The sequence below is a fragment of the Pygoscelis adeliae genome, unplaced genomic scaffold (assembly GCF_000699105.1).
Source record: "Pygoscelis adeliae isolate BGI_AS28 unplaced genomic scaffold, ASM69910v1 Scaffold374, whole genome shotgun sequence".
Classification (NCBI taxonomy): domain Eukaryota; kingdom Metazoa; phylum Chordata; class Aves; order Sphenisciformes; family Spheniscidae; genus Pygoscelis; species Pygoscelis adeliae.
The window spans coordinates 1-8,440 of NW_008824653.1; positions in this window are offsets into that span (position 1 = coordinate 1).

An 8,440-nucleotide genomic window follows, 5' to 3' on the forward strand; every position below is an offset into this window, starting at 1 on the left:
CAAAGGGTTCGAGATAACAACAGATTTGACCATAGCGTATTAAAGGGAACTTAGAATTATTACATCTGTTTAACAGTCACTGGTCGTGATGTTGCTTTACTTGTTCTCTTGTATCTGATCGGTGCCATGCTCCTTTTTCTGTATGTACATCAAATTTGAGAGCTTGTTAAAGGCTGGTTTTGGCTTTTGCAATGTGCTGTGCTGTGCAGCACTTGGTTATGTTTTGCCTGGGAGAACCATGATGAAAGCATTGGCCTTGAGCCTAATCTGGTGTTTGGACCTCGCACTGCTGTCATCCCTGTGCTGTGGGAACCATCTCATGGAGACAATTAACAATTACACTTTTTCCCTTTTTCTCCTCCAAGAGCCAATTTGTGGAAGAAACAAAGAATGACACCTTCCCCTTCTTCTCCTGTGCGGTAGATGTTTTCTGCCTTGTTAAAATAACTTTTCAGTATCTTGAACATCCTTGGATAATCAGGATGCTCCTAGTGGTATGTTTCAGGAATCTGTTTCTGGCTTTTCCTAAGGTTAAATGACTGTTTAGGAATATCATACAGAGATATGCCCCAAGGCAGTGTGGTTATAGGTGGCAAGGTGTGTGGGAGAATATGGGCAGGTACGTAGAACGGTTATCACCTCCGATGGTCTGGGACTTCACCCCTGAACAAGTGTGGGATCCTGATAAACTGACAGAACATTTGAAAAAAGGATGCTTTGCCCCTGGCAGTGCCAAAGAGACACAACATATGGCACTGTGCTGGGGCCTGGCCTCCACCTACCGAGCACTATTGAACACTGCTCAGCACCCTCAAGGGGAAGAAGGATCTGAAGACATACAGACAGAGACTAGGGATAAACCAGAGACCCAACCCTCACCTATATCAGTCACCCGTATAGTCAAGAAGAAACAATGGAAGCAGAAGTCAACTCATTTAGTAAGGGAGGAACAAGCTTCTCATAGGAGGGAGCAGGAGGAAGACTCAGAAGAGACAGCCTGCTCTGCAGCAGAGCAGTCACAAGAAAAGGAGGGGGAAGAGACTGAAATCATAAACGAGCCAGAAACCACTTGAGCCCTGTCCCTAAGTGAGTTGTGAAATATGCAAAGAGATTTCGGCCATCATGCAGGCAAGCAAATTATCAGCTGGTTGCTCCAATGCTGGCATACTGGCGCCAACAGTCAGGAATTATAAGGTAAGGAAGCCCAGCAGCTGTTGTTCCTTGCTAGGGACAAGGCCATCGACAAAGGGATTGGAAAAGGGGCAACTGTCCTCAGCCTCTGGAGGTGGCTCCTGTCAAGCGTGAAGGAAAGGCATCCCTTCAAGGAAGATCTTGCAAGTTACTAAGGCAAGCACACCACCATTGAGAGAGGTATCCAGTATCTGAGGGAATTAGCCGTGGTGGAGGTGATCTGCAGCAACCTGGACAACAACCACGCATCCAAAAACCTGGATGAAGTCCAGTGCACATGGACTATGTGGCAGAAGTTTGGGCGGAGTGCACCACCATCATACACTAGCACCCTGGCAATAATGAGCTGGACAGACACAAAGGCACCAACTGTGGATGAATTGGCCAGCCAACTCTAGGAGTTTGAAGAGAATCTCGCTTCCTCCATATGGGCCTGTGTCTCAGCTGTGGAGAGACTGTCCCAACAGCTACAGCAATCCAAAAAGAATACGTCTACTTCCTTGCCCATACTGACCAGCATCTCAAGTGCTGAAACATTCAGGCATTAGGATACAAACTTAGCAGAAGCCACTTGGCCAGTTAACACTAGAGGATCTGCCAATCGACCTCGCCCTGCCCAATTGAAACCCCTGTGCACTGTGAAGGAGATAAAGTCCCCAAAGTACACATAAGGAACTGGCTGGGAAAGACAGTCTGGGTTAATCCTTCCTCAGGAAAAGGAAAACCCATTTGTGGGATTGCTTTTGCTCAAGGACCTGGGCATACTTGCTGGGTAATGCAGAAGGATGGGGAAGTCCAATGTGTACATCAAGGAGATTTAATCTTGGGTAAAAATAACCCATGGTTTGAGTTGTATGATGTTACTGCTGTATGATGCCATTGTTATACGGTGCTGTATGTTGCCACTGCTGTGGCTGCAATATGTCAAAGTTATTACAGCAGGAGTTACCCAAACCAATGAAGAATGAATCTCATAAGGAAGCTACCTTGCATCGTGCAAGTGCAGCAGTGACACAATCTGAGCTGGCTTCAGTGTGCAACAATCCAACACAACACACTGTCTCTCCTGTCCTGAATGAGCATTACAACAGATGGAACCCAAAGTCATACACTAAAATGAACTCAAAGGATATTCTGTGGACATTTTAGAGGGGTAGCCCTAAGGGAATGATATCTGCATATATATCAAAGGACAGGAAGGAGGGGGTGGCAGGTTATTGAGGATGTGTCCTGGTTTTGGCTGGGATAGAGTTAATTTTCTTCCTAGTAGCTGGTACAGTGTAAGGCTTCATTTAAAAGAAACAGAAAACAAGGAAAAGCCAGCAGTTCGCTTCTGAGGTTTCAGCAGTCACATATGGCAGATATTTCAGAATTTCTGCTGCAAAGTCACTTATAACTAAGTACTGTGCCATATGCTACTGTGACACAAACAGATTTATAAAGGTTAGCTTCTGTGTGCATATACAACATGACATGCTTTTAGGAGAAGCATGACACAGGACAAGGGCTACAGCCTGATCTGTTAAACTAGCACTGATTTCTACAATTATCCAGGCCTAAGCAAGCAGAAGAAGTCCCTGGCTTGATCCCATCTTCAGCACATAAGCAGTGGAAACTACTTTCTTTTTATCTGGAAAGTGTTTGACGCGATGAAAGTTAGGAAGCACTGTGGAGGATTAGTAAAGTGGTAGGTAGGATGGGTTGCTAAAAATATTAGTTCCATGTTATAAGAATATGGAAGGTCAAACTTTCAGTGAGGTAATTTTGAAGCACATTTTCATATTCAACAGCAGGCAATGAGTTACACTTAGTTTCTTAAGTATCACAAGTGAAGTATTTGCAAAAGGTTCAGAACAGGGTAAGAGGTTTTTAAGCCAGTTGTACTAGTTTCAGCTGGGATAGAGTTAGCTTTCTTCAGAGTAGCTTGTATGGGGCTATGTTTTGGATTTATGATGAAAACAGTGTTGATAACACACCCATGTTTTAGTTCTTGCTGAGCAGTGCTTACGCAGTGTCAAGGCCTTTTCTGCTTCTCACACAGCTCTGCCAGCGAGTAGGCTGGGGGGGCACAAGAAGTTGTGAGGGGACACAGCTGGGACAGCTGACCCCAAATGACCAAAGGGATATTTCCTACCATATGACGTCATGCACAGCAATAAAAACAAGGCGGGGGGGGGAGTTTTACCAGGGATGCTGTTGCTTGGGCACTGGTTGGGCATTGGTTTGCTGGTGGTGAGCCACTGGGATGTTTTGTATCACTTGTTTTCCTTGGTTTTGTTTTTCTTTGTTTCCTTCTTTTACTTATTAAACTGCCTTTATCTCAACCCATGAGTTTTCTCACTTTTACCCTTACCCTTCCAATTCTCTCCCCAATCCCACTGCAGAGGGGAGGGAGTGAGCAGCTGGGAGGAGCTGAGCTGCTGATTGAATTTAATTGAATTCAATTAAAAACACAGGAATACCCCACCAGTTTTAAATACACTCATGAGCAATACCATTTATCCTGATAAATATATTTTGTACTTAAGAGCAATGCTGTACTACTTTTAGAAGGACAGTTATTGGCAGCCAGTAGCTGGATGACTTTTCAGTCAGTGTATCTGATGTTTAGTAGAAGACATCCATGTTCTACATTTATTCAGGAAGGCAGAGAAGTAAAACAACTTCTCCCAATTTCCAACTTCCACTCAGCCTTGCAATTTGAAATAAATTAATTAAATTGGGCATAGAAAGAATGAAAACTGAAATAAAGACACCATGTTCTGGAACCTGTAGAAGAGGCTACTGACATCAAAAGCTGGTTTATCATGTCAACAATGTATGTTTCCAGCTGCTTTACCAGTGACTTCTCTCAAGTCATGATTACACTTTTCTTAAACTTCAGCAGTCACCATACATAATTTGAATATTATTTGCATTTTATTTAAATAATTTAAAAATGTGATGGCTTACTTTGAGGTATTGATTACAAGAATTTTCCTACCATGCTTTTTACAGTAGTGTTAAAAACATTTTTCAAGTATATACTGGAAATTGGTTTAATTCTGCTATTGGTCAACAAATCTGTCGTTACCTCTCATTAAGGAGGTAAAATTGTATCTGCTGAGAAAATCATTCTAAGGTAACTCCTTGGTGAAAATCTGCAAATACTTCACAACACGGTAGACTACTAAAGAATGCATCTTTTCAACAAAGAAAGCAGGGGCCACCAACCACATATCTAGTTAATACCGCATTAATATTAACAGAAGGAAAGAACCAGGTGTCCTGGGAAGCAAGATGTCTTCTCCATCTTGCACCAGCACTGCTTTAGAGGGGAAGCATTGGCAAGACACAGAAGTGGCAGAACCAGATAAAAGACAAACAAAGAGTCCCTGTTTTCTAGCTGGGAAAGCTGTAATGTAGATTGGTGAACAACATGAAACCTACAGAAATAAGAGCAGACAGGCAGGCAGTCTCACAGGTGCAGTAACGTGAAGGGAAGCTCATGGGCCTGCTGGAGAAGGAAGGGGATGATGCTGCCTGGCACAGCATACTTAACAGTGGGCCAGAGTTAGAAACAGACAGTCAGGATTTTTCAGCTTTTTATTTTTTTTGCCTAGGTTTCCTTTCTGAGCGAACATCACTGCTGAGGGAAAATAAGTCTATTTGCTAATTTTTAATAGTAAGATGCCCTTCTTTCTGTGTTTGGGCCATGGTGCAATTCCTAAAGCAGGTAGGCACAGGCTTATAGGCACAGTGGTGGAAAAAATATGGAGAGCTATTTCTCTCCATCTATAAAAGAGATCTTGAAAACTGAGGGAAAGATACCTTTTAATGAGTCTTCTCCATTTTACTAAGAATGTAATTGTACAGAAGATTTCAAGTGGCTAACACCCAGCAGGATTTCAGGAAAACAAATGGGACACATACTTTCAACAGAAAGGCACCACTAACACAGGCATGTACACACGATGTGTGCATTTCTGTAATGTGACTTTCTGCCATGAAGAATTCCTGTCATATCTGCAATTGGGCAGAGCAGAGCACATTACTGTTTTCTTCCTGGCAAGCTGTGGCAGCTCTTGCTTTGCAGTTTCCTGAATCACTGCATTAATTTGATTGACTCCAGATCAATGGTGTCTCTAAATAAGATTAAATTACACGTTCCTTCTGTCTGTGTGTTACAGGAGATTACTCTTAGCAGAATCTCAAAGGAAGCAATTAGCTGATCACTGATGTAATGAATCCTAATTATTTCATTTGTACAAACAATAAAGCCAGAATCATTTGTTTAGCAAGGAAGTGTAATTACTTTGAGCACTCGAGAAAATAAATCAAACAGTGCTACCTAGACCTGTAAGTAATGAGCCTTTGACTTCCTATTTATGCTAAAAATGCTCATGGAATATTTTCAGGTAGCTGGGAGCAAACGTTGGAAAGTAACATTTATCATAGGTATTTTTGAGCATTTGCTTGATTATGTCCTTGGGTGTGCTAGGTGCCCTGCAGAAATATCCATCTACCTTGCCCTGTCACTGGCACCTGCTAAAAATTCTCCGTAGCCAGTGCAATTTCCTGCAACTGTTTTTTGTTAATCAACAAGAAGTCGCTCAACATCGCAATCATTAGCCTGTACTGTTCCTAAGGGCACCAGTGGCTAGGGGCACGTCCTCAGCAAAGGATGAATGATCAGAAAAAAAGCACATTAATATACATGGAGCAGGCTCTATTCTGCCCAACATTTGGACATGCAGTCTAGAAATGGAATAAAAACAGAAGGCAATGAAATGAGACTGGCCACAGCTAGGTCTTCCACTTCTCCAGGTTGATCTGCTGCTGCAAAATATTCACAGTTCAAACAGGAGAGACAAGCAGAGTCACTGGGGACCTCATGTTGCAGAAAGCAGAGAATCCAAAAATACCTGAAATTCTGCCACCTCTGCTGATTTTGTGTGACCCAAAAGCATGAGGGAGCTGACAAATTAGAGATAACCCGATCCCGCTGCATGCAAACTCACTGGATATTGCAAGTGCAGTGATGCAGGCCCCAACCATGTGTACTTTCTGCAGATATTAACTCCTGAGATCAGCCATTCTTTCAGGGTAGTTGTTTTCCTTCACCGTGGTTTTTGAAAGGATATTCAAAACATACAAAAATATTTTGCCTAATCTTTCTTTCATTTCTAGCCACACTTTAGGTGTTAAATCTGAACTTAAAATAAACTGCAAAGGCACAAATTCTGCAGTTGGTTTGCTTGTCCTCTTCTCTCAGCCTGAACAGCGATGCACCCAAAAGGGATCAACATTATTTTCTGGTTCTCTTAAGTGATGCTCAACAATCTTATGGCAACACAGGCTCACATCCTGATAAAAGCCTGAATGAAAAAGACACATCTGCTTACAGCACTTGGATTCTCATTGTAGTGACACTGTTTAAATCCAGGATGAATGCCCTGAAGTCAGCAAAATCACACTGAAGTGAGCAAGGTGTAAGTTACTGCAACATTTGTACTGGCTGGAGGGAAATTGCAAAACACTTGTTGGTGCAATGGAAGCCATTTCCTTCATGCTTATGAGGTATTTCAGTTCCTCATTTCTTCCCGTTTGTTTGTGTTCAATAGCTATTAAAAACTCATAGAATGCTTTTTTTGTGCTCTTGCCGTAGGCCTAATTGACAAACATTTGCTGCCTGCCACTATGTTATTCCAGTATCCTTGAAAATTAACTGAAGACTTTAGTCTCCTTCAGAGAAGTTAAGGAGGAATAAATACCACCTACCCCGAGGCAGGTGGGACAGATGAATTAAAAAATTATATCTAATTGCACAGTGGAGATGTGCTTATGCCTAAAGCTTTTGTTTTGTTTTCCCCTACAAACAACTTGACCCAACCAAATCATATGAAAGCAGAGGATTTCTTGGTCGGTCTTCTGGACTATCCCTTTAGGCCTCTTCTAGGGAAAAGCAGCACTATTAAATGTTTGGCTGCCTCTACATCAAGTATTACAATGTCACATTGTTTTTCCAGCCCGAAAAATTCTGGTGACCTTACTGTAGGACCAACACTACCGAACAATTAACGCTGAGCCAGACAGGCAAGAACACAAACTCTTTGGGGGTTTTCAGGAAGGCTGAACTGTGGCCAAAACTATTCAGGGGATGTGTGAAAACTACCTCAAATTGGTCAGTATTTCACTGCGGAAAAATATTAGAGATGCTACTCCACATTTAAGTACCAGAGGAATATCTCATCTGAATGAGGAAGTCTTGATTTCTGGCCATACTAGAAGTGCACTGTACTGTACCCTTTAAATATTGGTCTCTTCTGAAGAGATTTTGCAACAGGAGGAATCAAGGGTTTGATTTAGCTTAAGACGATTATGTGATTATATTCCTGCAACACGTTATTCATCCAATCTACTTCGTGTTGGGCAAATAAAGCCTTATTCTATTCCTTCTGAAAACAAAGGGAAAGTGAGATGACAGTACAAAGTAGAAGCTAACGGTGTCTATAAACAAAGGCAAATTGTGACAGAGGGAAAAGACTCAGTTCAACACTGCTCAGGTCAACAGAAAAACTTGCTGACTTTATGAAAATGGGATCAGAAATGCTTCTTGGGTTTAATAAGAAACTGGCAGCATTTTGTTTTCTTTAAGCTTCTCCTTATCGTCTGCTGCACTGCTTCTGTTTCTTATGTCATCACTTCCAAAAGAAAATCCTTCACAGGAGGAATTCTGCTGCTTAGAATAAGGATTAGTCTAATAACATTAGACAAATCTCTTGACTTTCTCTGTTTTTCTGCATTAGAAAAAAGGTGGGCTGAATGATCCAAAGCAATTTTTTCAGAAGTGTCTAAAGAATTAGAAGTCCTATTGTCAAAATTATTTTAGCCACTTGGCCCCTAAAACCTTTGGAGAGAGATTTGGGCTCTTCCTTACTCTTTTTTGAAAAATGAATTAAGTTCAGATAGCATGTAGATGTATAAAAACTGAGTTCCCCCACTCTCCCAGGAGATGGATACATACCTTCTAGAGATACAGTAAGCATAGCTCAAGAGTAAAGACTCTGTAGTATTTTTCCTTTTAAAATCTGGAGAAAATAAACTTCTTTTTTGAGAGGCTCTTAATAACCAAATTAATCTCAATAACCTTTAGAAAAATTTAATTTAAAATAATTATCTGCAAGATGTCTGATCAAACATTTTTTAGCTTATTGATGGGAAACTGTCATACCTTTCTGAATCTGTCTGTCTCTTCTGAAGATCCAAG